This window comes from Kogia breviceps, chromosome 3, assembly GCF_026419965.1.
Source record: "Kogia breviceps isolate mKogBre1 chromosome 3, mKogBre1 haplotype 1, whole genome shotgun sequence".
NCBI lineage: Eukaryota > Metazoa > Chordata > Mammalia > Artiodactyla > Physeteridae > Kogia > Kogia breviceps.
Genome location: NC_081312.1, coordinates 36,860,547 through 36,882,087, shown reverse-complemented (window position 1 = coordinate 36,882,087; position 21,541 = coordinate 36,860,547). Strand labels below are relative to the sequence as shown.

General features: G+C 45.3%; 1 protein-coding gene across 2 annotated transcripts in view; it reads right to left on the bottom strand.

Annotated features, from left to right (window-relative positions):
• The window catches only part of SPTB (spectrin beta, erythrocytic), a 125,310-nt gene extending 107,268 nt beyond the window's left edge, over positions 1–18,042 (bottom strand). For both annotated transcript variants that reach the window (XM_067028321.1, XM_059059047.2), the window contains exon 1: positions 17,678–18,042. The gene's annotated coding sequence lies outside the window, so the exon portion shown is untranslated. The remainder of the gene's footprint in view (positions 1–17,677) is intronic.
• Between the last annotated feature and the right edge of the window lie 3,499 nt (positions 18,043–21,541).

Below are 21,541 nucleotides of genomic sequence, written 5' to 3'. Positions count from 1 at the left end.
TCGACTTACTTCACCTAGTATGATAATCTCTAGTTGTATCTGGATACTGGTAAATTTTAATACGTTTGGTCCTTGATGTGGCAGGGCCCACAAAAATCGACAATGGGTCTGGCCTCACACATAAAGTCCAGATACTTGGACTTCACAGAATCTCTTGGATTCACCTCTTCCCTTCCATTCCCATTGCCCTGGTTTAGACCCTCTTGAGCCCTTCGTTACATTTCTGCAGGTTGTCCTAAAACACAGCTGACAGCACGTCACGCCCCTGTTCAAATATTTGGATAGTACCCCAGGACCTAAAATATAAACTACAAGCTCTTTACATGGCATTCAAGGCTGCTACAATCTAGCCCCATCCTAACTGTTAGGCCCCTCGGTCACTACATCCTCCTACTCATCCTCTGCTGTAGCCACACCAGGCTCCTATGTCGCACGTGCCCCCATTTGCTCTATGGAATGCCCTCTCCCCTACTCGGCCAGTAGGAAGCTTGCACTTGTCTCCAGGATCAGTTCAGATAGATGGCTGCTCCTCAGTGAAGGCTGCATTCCCAGGACGCCTGGCCCAAACCAATCTTAGCTTCCTGGAGACCCTGGGGCAGTTTGTGATACAGTCAGTCCTGCATGAGTCTTTCCCATTGCCAAACCAGAAGCTTCCCAAGAGTGCAGAGCTGCGTCTCAGTCAATCTCTCTGTGTTTCCCGCACAGCCTAGCATGTAACAGACAATAATGTGCCCTGAAGTGCAGCCACCTCTTGTCCCTCCTCCTCACGTCACTCTTTCTCTGCTCCACTGCTACTTGGTCCTCCATATCATTGCTGGTATGTGTAGTGGACCCTTAGCTGGGTCTATACCAACAAAACTTGGAAGATATGAGAAACACTGAGCTTTAAACCCGTCATAACCATTCTTCCTAGTGTCCTAGATTTCAGACAGTGAAAAAGGTTTTGGAGTCAAGCAAATCTGGGTTCAAATCTGGAGCCTGGCACTTGATTGACTGTGTGACCTTAAGCAAATCTGGCTTGACTAGCCTCAATCTCCTCATCAGTAAAATAGGAATTATATCTAACTCAATGGACTGTTGTGAGAATTAAATGAGTTAAAGCATTTAAAGTCCCAAGCATGGCACCTGGCATATGACAGGGGCCCACAAGTAAGTAGCAGCAGGAAACAGAAGCAAGGTCTCAGATTTCTCAAACCATCTGACCTTGACAGAAGTTGTTCCCCTCCCCAGATGCTAATATAAAATATTCTTACATCAGTAACATGAATTCAAGACTCAAACTCCAAACTAATGAGACCTACTGTATAGCTCAGGGAACTCTACTTAGTGCTCTGTGGTGACCTAAATGGGAAGGAAATCCAAAAAAGAGGGGATATATGCATACATATAGCTGATTCACTTTGCTCTGCAGTAGAAACTAACAACATTGTAAAGCAACTATACTCTAATAAAAATTAATTATAAAAAAAAAGATTCAAACTCCATGGGGCTGCTTGTGCATATTAAGGTCATCATGGAGAAATAGAAGGAGCATAAGATACTATATACCTGTTAAGAATGAAAGAGGGGGCTTCCCTGGTGGCGCAGTTGTTGAGAATCCGCCTGCCGATGCAGGGGACACAGGTTCATGCCCCGGTCCAGGAAGATCCCACATGCCGCGGAGCGGCTGGGCCCGTAAGCCGTGGTCACTGAGCCTGCACGTCCGGAGCCTGTGCTCCACAACGGGGAGGCCACAACAGTGAGAGGCCCGCGTACCACAAAAGAAAAAAAAAAAAAAGAATGAAAGAGGGGGCTTCCCTGGTGGCACAGTGGTTAAGAATCCGCCCGCCAATGCAGGGGACAGGGGTGCGATCCCTGGTCCGGGAAGATCCCACATGCCGCGGAGCAACTAAGGCCGTGTGCCACAATTACTGAGCCTGCGCTCTAGAGCTCTCGAGCCACAACTACTGAACCCGCGTGCCACAACTACTGAAGCCTGAGCACCTAAGACCTGTGCCCCGCAGCAAGAGAAGCCACCGCAATGAGAAGCCCGCGCGCCACAACAAAGAGTAGCCCCCGGTCCTGCAACTAGAGAAAGCCCGCGCGCAGCAATAAAGACCCAATGCAGCAAAAAAAAAAAAAAAAAAAAAAAAATGAAAGAGGGCAATCTAATAAATCTGCTATAGATAGACATCCAAAGTGTCTCATCATTAAATGAAAAGAGCAAGTTGTAGTATAGTACAAAAAATAACCACAACATACATATATATACATATGAGGGGGAGAGGCAGAGAGAGAGGTAGGACTAGGCCATGGATTGAGAGCCCCGGATTCTACCTGGAGCCCTGCAACTAACTAACTTTGCAACCTCAGGCAAATCAGCTCCCCTCTGCAGATCTCCCTTATTGGTTCAAAATAAAAAGGCGAGTTGAACCAGATACTCTTCGGAGAAAATTTCTAGGTTATTAGATGATGTCTGCAAGGTGCTCAGAGAGTACCTTTTACCCATAGAACGTCTCTCTTTGAGTTGTTTTGATGCTTTAAGCATAGGGTTTTGTTGTGGTGTTTTTTTGCAGTATGTGGGCCTCTCACTGTTGTGGCCTCTCCCATTGAGGAGCACAGGCTCCGGACGCGCAGGCTCAGTGGCCATGGCTCACGGGCCTAGCCGCTCCGCGGCATGTGGGATCTTCCCGGACCGGGACACGAACCCGTGTCCCCTGCATCGGCAGGCAGACTCTCAAGCACTGCGCCACCAGGGAAGTCCAAGCATCGGGTTTTTAAAAAGAAAAATGCATACACTATTTCATTTTGACCTCCTTTACATTTCAACGAGAAAGCATTTCCCACCATTTCGCAGGCAGAGAAACCAAGTATAGACTGTGATGATTACTTGCCAGCCAAATACGCTGCTCACTAGACTGCTGTTTTTGCAAAGATTTATGACGCCAGGAGTTTTATAGCTCCCAGTTCATTCCCTGCCTCTTCCGCAGAGGAGGTGCAAGGCATATGCAAAACAAGCAGAAGGCACTCTTTGCTGGTGGAAAAAGGGTGAGATGTAAAGTGACTTCCCCTGGGTCAGAGCATAAACAAAGCTCACTCCCAGCACATTTAGGAGGTAAGTATTGAACCCTTGGGATCAACTCTGCATCCCTCCCCCACCTGGACTGAAAGCTTCACCTTGAAGATGTGTTTCACTGCAGTCATTTTCTGAGCGTTTTCTGGGTCAGAAGCAGTGAGAGCAGCTAAACCTAGGCTGCCGATGGAGTTGCTACACTGAGGGCACGGTACTAACTTACCTGTTCTACTCCCCACCCACCAGCTCACCCAACGACCTGCTGCTGGTCGAGTATTTTTCCAGTCTCCTGGGCAGAGTGGTTTCACACAGCTTTGAATGCAAGTGACCTCGTTTGTCCTCATGGGTGTGGGTCCCTGCCTTGCAGAGGGTACCTACTTTCCACCCCAGAGCAGTGTGCTTTGGTTCTAACACAGGGTCTCACTCTCTGTGCCTGTAAACACATCCATTTTTCTGATAACTTTCCACCGTGAGGGACTCTCCTGCTTCAGACTTCAAATGTCTGGGCACCGAGATTCCCAACAGTTGCAGAAAGCATGTACAGAATGTAACATCCACCTTGCAGAGAAAGGGAGAGACTGAGCCACTGACCCCAACAGCAATAGCCTAGATTTTAAATGGGAAAACCGAGACCAGACCACAGTTAACATAATACAAAGTATATCATTCCTGAAAATAAAATAAAAAGGCTTGTTCACTCAAAAAGCACGCAGCCAAGCCACTTAACCAATAGTCAGCCTGCTGGTAACCTTTACAATGGCAACTAGGAATCCTTGAGATGGGATAGTGACCACTGGCATCCCTGGCATTCTATCTACACCTTCTAGAAGCTGCTATTAGTTGACCTCATGCCCACTGTCACCTCTGGATCAAGTTTGCTGACTGCTGTCTGCTCATCACTGGCCTCCTTATGCCCCTCAGGACTCCCTGGGGCCTTCAGTTATCTTGGCTGAGTCCCTTCCTTTGTTTCTTTCCCCTCAGGTCACCCGCATGAGACCTAACTTTGTCCTCTGCCCCTCTTTTTACCAGGCACATCGATCCACGGCCTTTTGAGGGCCTTCCGTTTATCAGTTCATCTCAGAAAGCCTGCACATGTTTATAAAGGCCTAGCAGCCCTGCTCACCGCCTTTGGAAGCTAAAAACCAGCTCCTATCAACCACTGGCCACAGAACACAGCAAAAGAAGAGAGCGGTTGGATTGCAGTGGGAGTGTGTCCATGACAGAGAGTTTTGTTGAAAGAAACAAAACACTCTCAAAGGCCTGAGCAAGCAGTATGCTGGGAAGTCCAGCCACTGGTGAAACTCACATTTTGTCCGGGTAAAGCAGGGTAGAACATACCAAGAAAGAAGAGCTGTAATATTTTACAAGGTAGTCTCTATTTTGACATGCCTTAAGGACAAACAAACAAAAAAGGTTAAATGCACCTAGAAAAAATAAAACCTCTCTACAGGAATTTGGGGGTCTTTTTTTCTGAAATGTTTTTCTAACTCTTCACTATTATAAAGCAAATCTTGTGTATATTGCTCTGACAACACCCACTCAAAGAGCCTTTCATAGCTGCATTCTGAGGGTCAGCCTCAAACATTCACTGAAAAATGAGGTGGGAGTGACTGTATTCTCGATGAATAACTAAATTTTTCTAGCACTAGACATATTCTGATGATGTAAGTTAAAAGTCAGCAGTTACTTTCCCCTCTGCTATACGGAAAGCAATTGGGGAATACAGAGGTGGGAAGGTAGCCTCCTCAGGTCTAAAGCATGCCTCTCCACTCCTTACCCCGAACCCGTCAACAGCGTGTGTCTCCCATTAACCCTTCTTCATAATTGTCTATAGGTCAGAAAGCAGGGGATTATTTTCAGTGTTGAATATTCTTGAAACTTCCCCTATCACCCAGTTCAACCAACACTTCTTGAGCACCGCCCATGAGCCAGACCCTGAGTTAGGCACCAGCTCCCCCATGGGCACCAGACAAATGTCCCTTCTTCGAGGAACCCATAATCTGAAGGAGAGTCACGCCTGTATATGGCCAGCCAGGGTACCACGTGAAAAGGGACAGCGTAAGAACTCAGAGGAGAGTGTAGTGTCTTCCTGGGTTAGGGAAGAGGGAAAGCATCAAAGCAGTTATGTTTGATCAGGGCCTTTAGGGACATTTGTGTAAGAGTTCACGGCTGAGGAAAGGCAAAAAGATATTCCAGCCCTAGAAAACAACAGAAGCAAAGTCACGGAGGCATGAAAACGCACCCCAAGTTTAAACAGTCATAAGCATCCAATGTGGGGTAAACAGAGAGGGAATGAAGCCTGGAAAGGAGGTTGGAACAGGTTGTGAAGGTCCCTGCCTACCTTTTTAAAGTTTATTTTGGGGCAATGGGGAATGATTAAAGGGTTTTAAAGCAGTTGAATGACTCAGTCAGACTCATGTTTTTAAAAATAATTCTGAGATCGGGAGTAAGATGGGTTAGAAAGATAGAGACTGAAGGCCAATTATTCAAACATAGGATAAGAATAGAGACAGTGGAAATTGAAAGAAAGGAAATAACTTGAAATTTTTAGAGAAAAAATGTATAGGAGGCAGCAGCCAACAAGATGTGGAAGTGTGAAAAGAAGAATAACCACAAAAGTTGCTGAGATTCTTGATTGATTGGGAGGGTGGTAACAACAATGAACCTAGCTGTAAGAAAGGGCAGAAGAGCAGGTTCGGGGGTGAAGAAGGGGGCCAAGAGGTCCTATTGCTACATGGTGAGTTTGAGATCTCTTGTTACAACCAAATGAAGACAGCTAGTACACAGCTCTAAAGCAGCCTGGAACTGAGAGTAGAGGTGAGGATTTAGATGCATTGGCAACCTCAACAATTAAAAACTGGTAGCAAGGAAGGAACAAAAAAAGCAGAAAGGAGCAATAGTAAGCAAGCTGGGAGGAGAAAAAGGAAGCCAAGGGAGGGCATAGTTTCAAAGCAAGAGTGGTTAACAGTCAAATATTGCAGGGAGGGCTTCAATGGTGGCGCAGTGGTTGAGAGTCTGCCTGCTGATGCAGGGAACACAGGTTCATGCCCGGGTCCGGGAGGATCCCACATGCCGCGGAGCAGCTGGGCCCGTGAGCCATGGCCGCTGGGCCTGCGCGTCCGGAGCTTGTGCTCCGCAATGGGAGAGGCCACGGCAGTGAGAGGCCCGCGTACAGGAAAAAAAAAAAAAAAAAAAAAAAAAAAATTGCAGGAAACCTGGCACTTGGGTCTAGATGGAGGCCATCACATTTGACAGTATCAGACCCCTTCAAAAGCAGTTTTAGTACAGCGATATGGGAAGCTGCCTTATGACAGTGGGTATATTGTACAGTACTCATTAGCACCTTCATCCTCAGATGTCAAAGAAGTGTTTCAGAAATAGAATTCAGAACATCAATTATTTATTAACAGCTAATCAGGGGATTCAAGCCTATTAGGTTAAATCATTGAAAATATAAAGCAACATATAAAGGTATACAAATAATTACCTCTCTAATTTCAGATCATTAAAGATGCAGGATAAAAGAACAAAAGAAACTCTTAGAATTGAGAGCCGTGGAATATTGATGTCCATCCAAATATGGTAGGCGTGGTGATTCCAAGCAAGCACTCTAGAATATACACCAGGGTTCAAGTCCAGCTTTGATCTTCTAGGTATGTAATTTTGGGTAATTAAACTTTTCTAAGCCTGATTTTTTAATCTCTCTCATTGGGATAATAGAAATAACAAATACATATAAAAGCTCTCAGCATAGTGCCATTACATAATAAATGTTGACTTATTTTAACTCATTATTCTAATTATGCAATTATTATAATAATGTTTCATTTAGTCTTTACTTTTTTAATCAATAACTATTTTTGAGCCACTCCCCTCTACATACCAAGCATGACTCTAGGTGCTGGGAATATTAATTTAAAAAAAAAAAAAGAGTTAAGACCCAGTTCCCCATCACAAGAAGCACAGCCTAAAGCTTTAGAAGGCAAGTGGACAATTACAAAACATGATGATCCTTGCTGTAACAAAGGAATTAGAAAGGTGCTCAGAAATATTCAGGAAGAAGTGCTTGGTGCTACCCCAGGACCTGGAGAAGGAGAAGGGCTGTCAGGCCAGGATACAAAGATGAAGTAACAGTCATTACAAGGAAATCTGTAAAGAAATTTTAAGGATAATAAGAAATATTAAGGTGCCATCACACACACACACACACACACACACACACACACACACACACACACACCCCTGAAAAAGTCAGAAAAAGAAGGTTCTTTGCCCAAGGGCAAACAGCAAGAGAAAAGGAGCTGGAAGTAACCCAAACTCTTGTCATCCAGCTCAAGGAGTTATTTTGGCTGAAATAATCATCATGTAATATTTACACTCTTCCCACCTGAGTTTGGGCTACATGTTCTACAAGCAAATTAAACATCTCCTGCCTGTCCTCTAAAAGTCTACAGTTTAAAAATAGGTTACTAACAGAGGGACAAATTCAAGAACTTTGATGACAAACTACCCCCTCAAGATAGTGTTCTCAAAGGGAACAATTTTCAAGTTCAGTTTGGTCCCAAAGGTGAGGATGTTAATAGATTTTGCCCTTCCCTTTGAAAACAACAAATACCAGGGAGACATTTTTAAATTGCATGGTTTGGTTTCTCAAAAAGTCAAAAATAGGGACTTCCCTGGTGGTCCAGTGGTTAAAACTTTGTCTTCCAAGGCAGGGGGTGCAGGTTTGATCCCTGGTCAGGGAGCTAAGATCCCACATGCCTCACGGCCAAAACCAAAAAACATAAAACAGAAGCAATATTGTAACAAATTCAATAAAGACTTTAAAAATAGTCCACATCAAAAAAATATTAAAAAAAAAAAAAAAGTCAAAAATAGAATGATCCAGCAAGATACTAGAGTATCCTTCTGAGTATATACCCAAAAGAAGTGAAAGCAGGATGTTGAAGAGATGTTTGTATATCCATGTTCATAGCATCATTGTTCACAACAGCCAAGAGTGGAAGCAGCCCAGGTGCCCACCAATGGATGAACGGATAAACAAAATGTGAAAAATACATACAATGGAATATTATCCAGCCTTAACAAGGAAGGAAATTCTGACACATGCTACAACATGGGTGAACCTTGAAAACATTATGCTAAGTGAAATAAGCCAGTCACTAAAGACAAGTACGATATGATTCTGCTTACCTGAGGTACCTAGAGTGGTCAGATACATAGAGACAGAAAGCAGAGTGGTGGCTGCCAGGTGCTATGGGGTGTTAGTGGGAGTTAGTGCTCAGTGGGCACAGAGTTTGAGTTTTGGAAGATAAAAAATGTTCTGGACATGGCAGTGATGATGTGGCTACACAACAATGAGCACATACTTATGCTACTGAACTGAGCACTTCAAGTAGTGATAAAGGAAACTTTTATATTACATATACTTATCATAACTTAAAACAATTTTTAAAACTCGAATGGTTGCCATGCTCATTAAATGCCTGTTCTTCATCACTTAGAGGCAAATAAAAACACCCCATTTCTGACATTTAGATGCAATGCCATCTGAGGAAGGGACCAGAGACTGAGGCCAGGCGTATCAGAAAGTTCTTTATCCAAAGGAACAGAGTCAAGTTACCGTCCCCTGGGAATGGACATCTTTGTAAGCCACTAAGAAGGTGGCCTTTTTGGCAGCCATCATCTGACAAGTTTTAATGAAAATAATCCCCGCGTAACAGCATCACCCCGTTAGGGAATGACTGTCAAAGTGCACATGCCAAAAATTACTAGTTGAACTTCTATGTGCAAAAGCATTAGGTCAAGCTTTATGTAAGACCCGTGACTACAATTCATAAATCAGTTCTTGCTCTTAAGAGCTGTCCAGTTGAACAAATAATAGACACAAGAAAAGCTAAATAACAATAAAAGAAGTCTATGATTATGTTCAATTAAGTAGTATATGTAACTAACCCTTTAACAAACTTGGAGAAGGGAGGGATGACTGGGGGCTGGGGTGTTCCAGGAAGACTGATGCAAAAGACTCTGGAAGAAATGTTCAGGACTCAGTAAGTAAGTAAGATGAAGCTGGTTCAAGTAGTGGGTTTGTGATGGGAAGTGGTAAGAGAGAAGGGTAGAAAGAGATGGGAGCCAGATTACAATAGCTCTTAAAAAGTCACTTTCTGCGGCTTCCCTGGTGGCACAGTGGTTGAGAGTCCGCCTGCCGATGCAGGGGACGCGGGTTCGTGCCCCGGTCCGGGAAGATCCCACATGCCGCGGAGCCGCTGAGGCCCGTGAACCATGGCCGCTGAGCCTGCGCGTCCGGAGCCTGTGCTCCGCCACGGGAGAGGCCACAACAGTGAGAGGCCCGCGTACTACCAAAAAAAAAAAAGTCACTTTCTGAGTTTGGATTTCTGCTTCTACCCACAGAGGAACCACAGTAGGTTTCTGAGAAGGGGCACTGTATGATGAACACGATGTTCCCATGTGGGGTGGCTTTGGAGAGGGAGACCCTTAATTGGTAGAAAGTTGGATTCCAGCCCATTGAAGTATAAACCTGAGGGCCACTGAGTCACAAAAAATGAAACCAAACACATGCTTTTGTTAGGTTAAAGTTAGGACTTTGAAATGTGTCAGGCCATATGCTTATAGATGCACTGAATTTTTCTTGAAGGATACACAGGAAACTGCTGACATTGGTAACTTTTTAGGAGTAGGACTGGAGGTAGGGGAAGGAAGACTTTGACTTTTCATTGTGTACCTTGTACAATGTGGATACACTTCTCAACACTTCTCAATGTGCATGAATTCATTTTATAATTTTAAAAGTTCTTTTTAAAATGACAACCAGATAGTGTTAAAAAGTGGGCTCTAATCAGCAAATTCAAGACATTTCTAATTACAAAAAGTGACATGTATCTCAATCTTGTTTGTACCATATCTTAATCTCTACCACATATAGTGGGCTGTTGTGAAAATGACGTAAAAGTAATGGTACAAAGCACAGAGAACTAACTGCACATCTGAGGCTTTACCTCAAAACAAACAGATGAGCCACTCATAATAAAACACCTTTTTGGTGTATCTGCCTGACTCTATTACAAATGAACTCCCCAATGAAAACAAAAATCAAAAATAGTAGCCCACAGTATATTTGATAAGACATATCCCCATATCAGTAAGTGGCTTTTTCATCCTTCTACTAGCTCAGAGCAAAACCAGTTGAATCATCCTTGACTTATTCTTTTTCTCCCATCTTCTATATCCAAGTTCCATCAACTCTACCTTAAAGATTTATCCAGAAGCCAGCTGCATGTCACCAAACTTACCACCCTCACCCTGGTCCACCATCTCTAACTGGACCACTTACAGTAGCTTTCATTCCACTCCCTGCTTCCACTCTTGTCCCATACAATCAATCTTCCACAGGAAGATCCTCCTAAAACACCAATCTGAAGAAGTCACTCCCCTGCCCACAACTTCCTGTGACTTCCTATCGTATGGCTAAGACCCAAAGTTGTCGCCTGGCCTCAAAGCCTGCATGATCCAGACTCAGTTTCCTCTCCAACATCACATCCTGTGCTCCCCGCTGGCTCCCAACATGCCAGTCACACTGGCTTCCTGCCCACTCCTTGGACACAGCAGCGACCCCATCTTTGGGCCTTCATCTCAACCAATTCAGGTTGAGAGATTCACTCAACCTGAATCTCTTCCCCCAAACGTGCCTGTTTCCCCACCTCACCCCTATTTCCCCGTCTCTAGTCAAATGAAAACTCATCAGAGAGGCCTTTCCCGGCCATCCTACATCAACTTCTAGAACCACCTCCCTCTTTCCCTTTGCACTATTTTTTCTTTATATCACCTGAAAGTATGATAGATACTCATCTGTCATTTGTTGTTGTTTAGTACCCACCTCACCCAACTAGAATGTGCTCCATGATGTCAGACTTTTTTTTTGCCATCTTCACTGCTATATCCCCTAGGCCTAGAATATACCTGGCAAATAAATGAGAGCTCAATAAATATTTGTTGAAGACTGAAGTAATCACAAATCACAGGCACCCAAGATCACTAGACAAAAAGAGGTTTTTGAAGCCCAAAATGAGGCATATGCATAACAATGCCCAGTAAATTTGGGGTAAGAGAATGAAAAAGCCAAAACATCAATTGACAGCCATATAAGTCCATCGCTTATCTACAGCATGCTGGGAATCCACACGTATGCTTGACATTAAGTCATACTTTGCAACATCATCTGTGTACAGGCTGGAGGGCCATCCTTAAGGTTTTGTGGCTAAAGAGTAAATATAGTAACAACTTTCCTCCTCCCTTTCTCCAGGAGCAATGAACTTAGACTGAAAATTCTGCTGAAGAAAGAAAGCAATCACTGTCTCACCCAGAAGGCCCAGAATATTCAATTATTCCATGGAGAAGGTCTAGACAAAGCCCCAGCCTTGGTACTAGGAAACTGGGTCAAAGTCAAGTTCTACCACAAATTCAGGGATCTTGGGCAAATCATTGTATGTTTCTGATCCTGTTTCTTTGACTGTAAAGCTGGAATGATGACATGTTCCCTGTTTCTTCACATGGTCATTGTAGAATAAAATGAGATGATGCACTTACAAAGGCCTCCTGAAAACTAAGTGGACATACATCATGTGTGGTCATCAACTTGTACTGGCTGATCTCTAGGTCACATTCCCTTCTCTTTTGCTGGTGAGCTTTGTCTAAACAAGGATCTGATCAGGTCCCTACCCTGCTCAAAACATTCACTGATTTCAACTTGAACCTTCAATGGTTCAAACTTCTTCACAAACTGAACCCAAACCATTTTTAGGGTCACACCTCCAGCCCATTCCTGTGCTGTGGCCTTTACTCCAGCCACCGAGAACTACTCCTCATTCCCTAATCTAATCATGATCTATTGCATGTCTATGCCAGGCTATGTGCCTAGGGCCCCACCCTCACCCATCCTCCCTTCTTCCATCAGGAAAATCCTAGACACTCTCCAGCCTGAATCAGATGTTTCCCCCTGTGGGCTTTTTCTCAGGCGTCCTGTTGAATCACTGCTTGTTTGCAAGTGGGATGTTGTGTGTCCTCAACATATAACAGGGTAATGCATACAGTAGGTGGCCAGTGTTTGTTCTTTCTGAATATGGCTCTCTCAGGCCTCTCCAGCTCTAGCTCCCTCTGACTTACGGCTTGGAGTAAGTGTTATGAAAGGCCTTTTCTTACTCTTCTACCCCTGAGGAAATATTCTGGAAGCTGAAGCTGATTGAACACTCCTAGGGGTCTCCTAGAAACAGGCATGAACTGAGGACAGGGACAGAATGAAGCTAGTGGCCTCTTTCCAGTCCTCATAAGTTATGTGTTTAAGGTGTGCTTCATTTTATTTGAGGTGCTTTGAATTCTCTGGTGAGACACACCCATATTTAAGTCTGGTATAAATGGAAATGCTTTTCAACTTATTCATTTTCAGGATTATCCAAGTTTCTCCCTTTCATGCTGGAGGAAACTCTTTTATTTATTTATTTATTTATTTATGGCTGAGTTGGGTCTTTGTTGCTGCACGTGGGCTTTCTCTAGTTGTTGCGAGTGGGGGCTACTCTTCGCTGTGGTGTGCGGGCTTCTCACTGCGGTGGCTTCCCTTGTTGCAGAGCACGGGCTCTAGGTGCATGGGCTCCAGTAGTTGTGGCAGGCAGGCTCAGTAGTTGTGGCTCACGGGCTCTAGAGAGCAGGCTCAGTAGCTGTGGCACACTGGCTTAGTTGTTCCGCGGCATGTGGGATCTTCCCGGACCACGGCTCAAACCCGTGTCCCCTGCATTGGTTAAGGTGGATTCTTAACCACTGTGCCACCAGGGAAGCCCCTGGAGGAAACCCTTGAATTGACTATAATTCAAAGCAATCATTGTTCTTTAGCTGTCAAGGTGCCCTGTTATTCTTTTCATAAATATCCTGGATGGGCTTCCCTGGTGGCGCAGTGGTTGAGAATCCGCCTGCCGATGCAGGAGACACGGGTTCGTGCCCTGGTCCGGGAAGATCCCACATGCCGCGGAGCAACTAAGCCCGTGAGCCATGGCCGCTAGGCCTGCGCGTCCGGAGCCTGTGCTCCGCAACGGGAGAGGCCACAACAGTGAGAGGCCCGCATACCACACACAAAAAATAAATAAATAAAAATAAAAATAAATATCCTGGATGATCTGAGCCCAGTTCAATGCAAACTCTATTTTTTTTTCCTAGCCCTGTACCTTTTCATTTGCTAAATTTACAGCATTAAAATGAAAGGAAGAAAGGAAGCCCCACTTTTGCCCCCACTGCTAACATGATATATGTCTGGATTTTAATTGCCCTTGTAATTATACTCTTGGCCATGTCTGCACAGGTATAATGTAGAAATTAAACATTATGGCACAGCCTGAAAAGGCCTCGCTGAGGTACGAAGACACGACGGCTTTGTAATATCTCCAGCCACCAGGAGAAGGAAAGAGAAAGATGAAAAGGAGGCCTGGGAATATTATAAGCTAGCTAGCAATCCACTGAAGAAGCATTTTCTGTCTATGACCACCTTGAATACTGTGTGAGCTGGAAGGCTGAGAATCCCCTGGTGGTTTGATAGTCAGCTAAGGCTAGATGAAAATGGAAGAACGTGGATTGCTTGACTATGAGTTAAGAAATAAGCACAGCAACAAAGGGAACCATGCTGTGAGATTTTCTAAATATTTACCAAGGGGAGTTGACAATTCAGTGAGTGGAGCCAGACCTGACAGTGAGCTCTCCTGACTGCCTCCGACACCTTCCCTCGATCACCATCTTCATCTCTAAAAACACGTGGTCCTCACCTCTGGGGTTGTCAGAGGAAAAACCCGGCAAATGCTCTGTGGTGATCCTAGCGCACAGACCACTGCATTTACTCTTCCTCCCCAGATTTCTTATCTAAAGTAGAAGAGTAATCAAACAGCGGTCTGTAAAACACTGAGTCGATATAAACTATGTTTAAGGTAAAATACTTCTTTCCACAGTAATTTTCAACTAGTGATAGCCACGTGATTTCAGAACCCAGTATCCATGAACCTCCCTGCCAGTCCTCATTCCAAAGTCAAATTTCTCATCAGCCCACACAGCAGTTATTTTCATTCTTGATTTTCCCAAGTCAATTGATAATTGTTAATCTGCAGGTCAAGGTTATTAATTTTTTAAAATTATTTTTTTATTTAAAAAAATTATGAAGAAATGTACTTTATATCACTTTAAACTTCCCTCTGGTTATGTTTCCTACCATTTCAGGTCTTGAATGGAGAGTATAATTTTGCTTTTGAATTTGAAATTTGGAATAATATACTTCAAGAGCAATTTAGTGACTGGGCTTCAATTAAAACAGGTATTTGACAGTCCCAATAATTCCCTAAAGTCTTTTCCTTCTCCATTGCTCCAGAAATGCTACATAATTATTTGTTTTAAAATCTGCATTGTCTAAAGATACCTGTTGTGTAAAAATGCATACATCTGTACACCTAACAGGCAATGGGGAGGTTATGGAACAGTTTAGAGTTGAATGCTCCTTATGTCTTCTCTCCTATCTCCAATACCTTTTTAAGATTTCACTAGGATGAAAGTGTTGGATATTAAAATATATCCTCTCACAATCTCCCTCAAAGGAGAGAAAATGTCAGTGGTTTAATATTAGGCAGAACTTCAGGAAATAAACCCAATACTGGCCTTGAGAGAGAGACAGGAAAGAAATGGTCTAGAATGGTAAGAAGCATGGAAGGCACGTACCACCACTGCACATAAATGACCAGGTAAATTACAGTTAGATCTCACCTTTAAGCAAGTAGCTATGCAAATAGAAGGCTAGACTCAATGACTTCCAAGGTCCCTTCCCAGTCCAATAACGTTTGCCTCATGAATTTTTTATAGTCATCCTCCGTCCTATCACGCTGTCCCCATGCATCATCAAGCCCTCCTGGCCAATTCCACGACTGAAAGGAAAATCTGTTTTCAAAAAATCCATGCTTTGACTACTGCCAAAATTACAGTTCTGTCCTTGAAACAATGACCTGCACATAATGGGCATGGCTAAATACCTCTGAGCAAGGACGTGTCCAATACCTTTAGCAATATTTTTAAAGCTTCTTTGATATAGGCAGAATTATTACCTGAGGCCTTGAGAGTGAAAGATTGTGAAGCTAAGAGACAATCCTACAACCAAACTTTCTAATTTATACTTCTATATCCCCTGCCGACTTCTGAACCTTAGAAGAGGGTGGAACTGAACAGGTGAGTTTGAATCCTAGCCTAACCTCTCATCAACTGAGTGATGTGAGGGAAATTACTTAATCTCCTTGAACCTGTTTCCTCACTTGTAAAATGTTGATTATATGAGCTCCCTTGAAGAGTTATTGTGACAACTGAATAGGACAATATAAAGAAAACACTGAGCATTCATTTACTCGTTCCCTCATTCATTCATCAAAGGTTAACTGAGTGTGCACCACCAGCCAGGCACCGGGCTAGGCACTGGTATGTAAAAGACAGAAAAAAAAAAAAAAAAAGAAAGAAACCTACTGTTATTTTTATTTACCGAAAACAAGCCTGTTTCCAGAACTGTGGCAGAACCATCAGATTTTGACTCTAGTTCAAAACCTTCATTCACAGCTAGTTTGCCTAAAATAGTCATTTTTAGTTGGTCATATAGGAGAGTCTGCCTCCTGCCACACCTTTACCTACCCTGAAGCTAACCATCTAGCAGGTATTTTACTAAAAGACACCTTCAGAACACTTGGGAGAAGCAATGACCAGAGCAAAAAGTGGTATCCCAGCTTTCAGCTGGGCAAGCCACTCAGGAAAACTTGATACGCCTGTGCTACGAGGCCCATCCCTGGATGCCTGGGAGGTTTGGGGTGCTTTCAATTCCATGAGCAGACTGAGTCTTCTGAGAATTTGGGATTAACAGGTCTGGCTCATCCCCAATCATTGTGACTGGACCACTGATAAAGAGAAGGGCAACAGCTAAGGGGGTCTAAAGGCCATGTTTTTGTAATGTAGGGCTTATGTCTTTCAGCTGTACTTTATGCTAGGATTTGACAAAGTTCTGTATAAATGACCCACTTCTGAGGAGTCAGCCATTTAGTTTCAAGGCTGGTGGGCTCTTCTTCAGTGTGAGCCTAATATTCCTTTTTCTAACTAGCCCACAGCCTCTGGGCAAGTACAAGCCTAGCTGTGTTGGGTATTGAGCATTCAGTACACTTAAACATTTTGCACTTACAAAAAAGAGTTTCCCAAGACATTCTGGAACCCACGGCTCCTAGCAAAAGAGTTAAAGTCTGATACTGGAATAGGAAATGACTTGCCCTAGCTCATAGGATCAGAGGGTGGTCAAAGAGGGAATTCTAGAATAAAATTTGGTACCATCCTTGAAATTAAGAATCGGTTAGTGGATAGTACAGAGGTGCCTAAAATTTTTGATTTGCACACTCCTCTCATTCAAGAGCCGCCTGAATCACTTTCCTTAGGAATTCAAGTATAGATAGTAACTAACTCAAGGCTGTGGACTTTGCAAGGCTGCCTGCTACCTGGAAGTGACAGCCTAGCCTCTCCTCACAGGAGTTCTGGGTGCAAAAACACTGTCACTATATATCCACCCCCCCCCCCACCATCTGACGCATACAAAACTGTGGTTTCTTTTCATTTTCCTTCAGTGATTTAAGCGTGTTACTATTAACTCCTGGCGCCTCTAATTCCTCACTGAAAATAGTGGTTTGGATATTAATAGGCTGTAAATCAAGACCCTACCTGGGGCTCGTTGTCACGGAAACGGTACTCAAGCCTGCCGCTACTTCCCCACCTTTGGACGTCTGGGCGAGTTGGTGGGAGTTGGGGATTGTTTTAAAGCTCCTGTTATTTCTACCACTTTCTGCTATTTCTCAGGGCCAAGTTGTTGGAGAAAGAGGAACCCGTGAGGCAAGGGAAAGTAGAGTGGACCGTAGCAGCTTGGAGAAGCGGAACTCTTTAGGAGAGGAAGGGTGGGGGTCCTTGGAGGATGGCTTGGGGCACGCTGATCTCTCCTTCTTGGGGCTCCACCCGGCCACTCTCCGCGTCGTTCCCAACGCTCGGGGACCCAGCCCCTCCGCCGCCCTGCCCTCCCTGCCTCGGCGCTGGGCTGCCGGGGAGCGCGCAGACAAGTTCCCCAGAAGAGAATCTGAGCGGCCCCAGGGCTGAGGAACCCGGCAGAGAGGGCAGCACGGAGGTCCGACAGGCTTAAGGCAGAACCCCCTTCGTCCCCACGCCGGGGTCCTGGAGGAGGCAGCCCGGGATCAGAACACGCACCCCCCTCACCGCCCTCCCAGCGCCCCCGGGCGACGCTCCAGGATCCGGCTCTCCAAACCAAGCGCCCAGCTTGCCAAGCGCCGCCGAAGCCCACGAGGATTCCCGCGCCCCGGGGCGATAGCTGCCGCAGCCGCCAGGGCCTCCCACGGGCTCTACGCCCGGCACCCAGGGCTGGGTCCCCACCCGGTCCCCTGGGCCCCGTGCGTCACGCGCCCTCTGGGCCCAGCGCCTCTGCTGCGCTCGCGCCGCGCGCCCCAGCCTCGCGCATCCGCACCCGCACCCACCTCCCTCGGGCCGCCGGGCCCTCCCGGGACTCACCTGCGCTGGGGCTGTAGCGGCGGCCACCCCGAGCCCGGGGGTGGCAGCGGCGGCGGCGCAGGGGGAGGAGGGCAGCGCGGGGCTCCTGGCACAGCGGCCGCCGGGCGCCTGGTGCTGCCGAGCCGCGGACCCGCCCAGAGATATAAATAACATTATCTGAGGAGGGACATTCCTGCCGGGGGACATCGCTGCTGCCGGGACCAGATAGTCCCGCGGCGGGGGCGGGGAGGCGGGGCTGAAGCCTCCCGCAGAGCCAGGCCCAGCCCCCGCCTTCCCCACCCACTCCCGCACCTGCCAATCAGCCTCCAAGCCCGGGGCCACCTGCCGGGCCTCCGCCCGGCTCCCCGGGCCGGCCTCCGCCCCCCTCCAGACTGCATGAGCCAGAGCTGCCAGAGGCCAGAGCCGGCCGCAGCGCCCCCATCGCTGCTCACCGCCCCTCACCGTGCGCTACCCCGAGCCCCCTGCAGCGGGGAAAGGATTTGGCTCTGCAGCTCCGGCCTAATTCGTGCGCCCAGAGCGGCGAGTCTGGCCACGAAAATGAGCCCTCCAGTCTTTCCCGCCCTGTGTCCCCACTGTATACAGTCAGGTTTTTTAAATATATTAAAAGACACGCTTAGGCCGTAGGGTAGGCAAAGCTGGCGCCCCGGCAGTGCGCCCCCGCTGCGGCGGATTTGGGAGGGACAGATTGTTCCCGGGGGCTGGTGTGTTAGAAAGCGTCCTCCGGGGCGGGCTTCTCCTGGATGGTAGTAAGAACAGACGCTGGGAGGGCTCGGGTGGGCACTGGGCCCGAGACCCGCGCCCCCAGCCTGAGGGCTCGGTGTCTCCGTTTCTGTTTGCAAGCCTGGTGTGGTCCAGGCGGACCAGGCAATGCTGGCGGGGCGCAGCCCGCAGTCCCACGGCTCGCACGTTACAGGGACTGTAATCAACAGGCAAGCTGCCACCCCAGCCCACCGACACCTCCTGGCCAGGCCCGGTTTCCAGGCGAGCGGAGGCTTCCGCACGCTGGGTGGGGTGGGATGCTGTAGGCCAGAGAAAACACTAGAACCGATGGTGCCAGAGAGGAAAGACAAAGCATCTCCGAGTCACCTCGGGAGAGAGACACAGAAGTGGCAGCTTGCAAGGCTGTCCACTTTCTTGACTTTCTTACTATACAAGGTCATTGTTCAGTAAGGCTTGGTGGTACACCTTGCTGCAGCTTTCATCTCTTTTCTCCATCAGCCGTGCTGAGAAAATTTCTCACCAGACGTCAGCCCAGGTAATCTCAGGTGTTTTGGATTTGACAGTGGAGATTTAAAGCGCAAAGATGAGAAAAAAGTTTTAACTGTGGTGATGCCTGGTGTTCTTAACAACGAAACAGGCTTACACCTGAGTTATTTGCTTGGGAGTATAATTATGCTGTTTTCCAGGATTCACCAGGAAAAGGGTGTTTAAGTGCCAGATGTGCGTGCTTAGTTTATATATTGAACATATGCAAAGATATTTCACTTCCTGCTGCAGTCACACTTCTTTTGAGAGTGGGCATTTAGACATTGAGATGTGCTAAGTGGCACAAACTCCACAGATGTTACAAAGCCACAGAACTCTCCACACTACCACCTTGTTTTCTGGGCCCTTATTAAGCTCAATTTCCCAAGACACACTAGTAACAGAGGGAAGATAATAGAAGAATATTTGTGGTCACCCATTAGATTAGCAGTGATCCACCCTTCCCCCTTTCTGATAGCATTTAAGAATCCATTTGTTTTTTTTTTTTTTTTTACTGAGTTAGGAACAACAAGGTCTTTTTCATTTAAAAATTAAGAACCAAATTCTGGCATGGAAAACTCAAGAAAAACAGGCCAACTTCAAAGGCTGAGACTATCATATATCTAAGTAGAAATCTTTGTTCTATTTTTGAAATAAAAAAATGGAGAGAAATTATGTATTTGTGTTTTTAAAAAGCCTTGTGTGGATAAACTTCTTAAATAAATTCATGATTCCCTAGAACTGCAGCTCTGCAGCTACATAATTATATACTACATGAAACAGACAATTCCTTAACTTTAGGTTTGTGGCTCTGAACTGCAAAGTTGTACACATATATTTCTTTGTAGCCTTAAAATTTATAATTTTCAATGACGAGAAAAAATTAATATGGTAGAAGCACCAAATCAGTGGACAGATTACCCCAGGATTTTACAAACATGTTCAGCTGCTTTAGTTATTTCCACTTTAGCTGAAATCTAAATAATTCAATACAACCTCATTTGCTACAGAGCCTGTTATCCTGACAGCATCCCCACATGCTTTACGGCTAATAGAGTTACAGTGAAATGATAACTTAGGACCGGGGGAGAAAGGAAGTTTAGAAGTACAGAGGAAAAGGGTATTGTCAAATAAGGAGGGAGGAAAATGGCAGATCCCAGGGAGTGGGGATGAGAAACTGGGGAGAGTGAAATAGGTAAGAAGGAAAAGCTCATATAAGGATTCATCTTTGAAGTCATTGCTGTGGGCAGCAGTGATTAATTCTGCAGGGACTTCCTGAGAAGAGTTCATAAAGCCTCCCTGAATTGTCTATCAGAAAGGTGGGAGATTGGTCCTCATCCTGGTTGGTCAAGGGACTGCCCCCCTAACTTCCTATTCCATGTTGACAGCCCACACTTCGAAGCTACCAAGCAAGCTCCTAACTGGCGATCTGCAGTTCTAGGGCCAGAGAGAAGGTGTGCATTTGAGACTAGATGCTGTCAGGCAGGAACTGGGGCTTCTACTTAACCAGGAAGTGAGAGGAAGCCCTCACAGAACTGTCAACCCAGCTCCAGCTAAAATCAATAGGTGAGAAGTGGATATAAGTCAGGACATTAGAGGAATCTGACACAAGAAGGAACTTTCATTTTCTATTTTTATATTCTCTGAATTTTTCACATTGAGCTTGTATTATTTGATAATTAGAGATAAAGAGAATAATAAGTAGAGATTGGGTCAAGATGGTGGGTTGAGCCCATGCGTTAACTTTCTCTTCTATCCTAAATCTCATAAAAAGATATGTCTTAAAGAGAATAGAAATCTAACAGCACAGGGAAATAAGAAAAAAATGTGATCAATTTTCCAGGAATTTTTAGGAAATCCTGAAATATAGAAGAGAGAGGCAGGAGCTGATCTAGAGAAAAACAAAGTTAGAGGAAATCAAAACAGTTTCAGTAGAAGGAATAGTTTAGGGAAATTCCAAGCAAGAGTCAAAGGATACAAGAGGAGGTGGTGGTGGGGGAACCTAGGATAGAATAATTCATTGAGGAGTCCCCTCCCCTGCTGGCCTTAAGTACCAAATGTTTGCCTGTGGGATAAAGTTAGTGGGGATCCTGGGACCAGAGGGGCAGATCCCAAGTATATACTGACCGCTAGAAGTAATAGGGAACTTTCACTCTTTCTGGATAGCATGTTGTGCCCTTCCTTCACAGTCCCTGAAGACAGGCTATGATTAACAGAACAGACAGGCAAACTGATCCTCAAATAAAAGATGATCCGACAATCAAAATCACCAAAGATTTTGTCAGCAGAGGGGAACCAATACCATGAAAGAAAAGCACCATAAACAACTAACAAAGAAGTAATATCAGAGGAAACTAAGTTAATAAAGGAAACAGAAGATAAAATTTAAATGAATTTAAACTTTATTCAGCAAGATTTGAAAGGATATTGTATCCATGAAAAATAATCAGTAAGAAAACGTAGAGATTTAAAAAGTAGTTTCTGAAGTTTAAAATTCATTAGCTGATCAGCAGAACTGATCAAGTTAAGAGCAGATTAGTGGAAACAGAAATTCTCCCCAAACACAGGGCAAAAAACAAGGAGATGGAAAGTTTGTGAGAATGGTTGAAAGTCATGGAG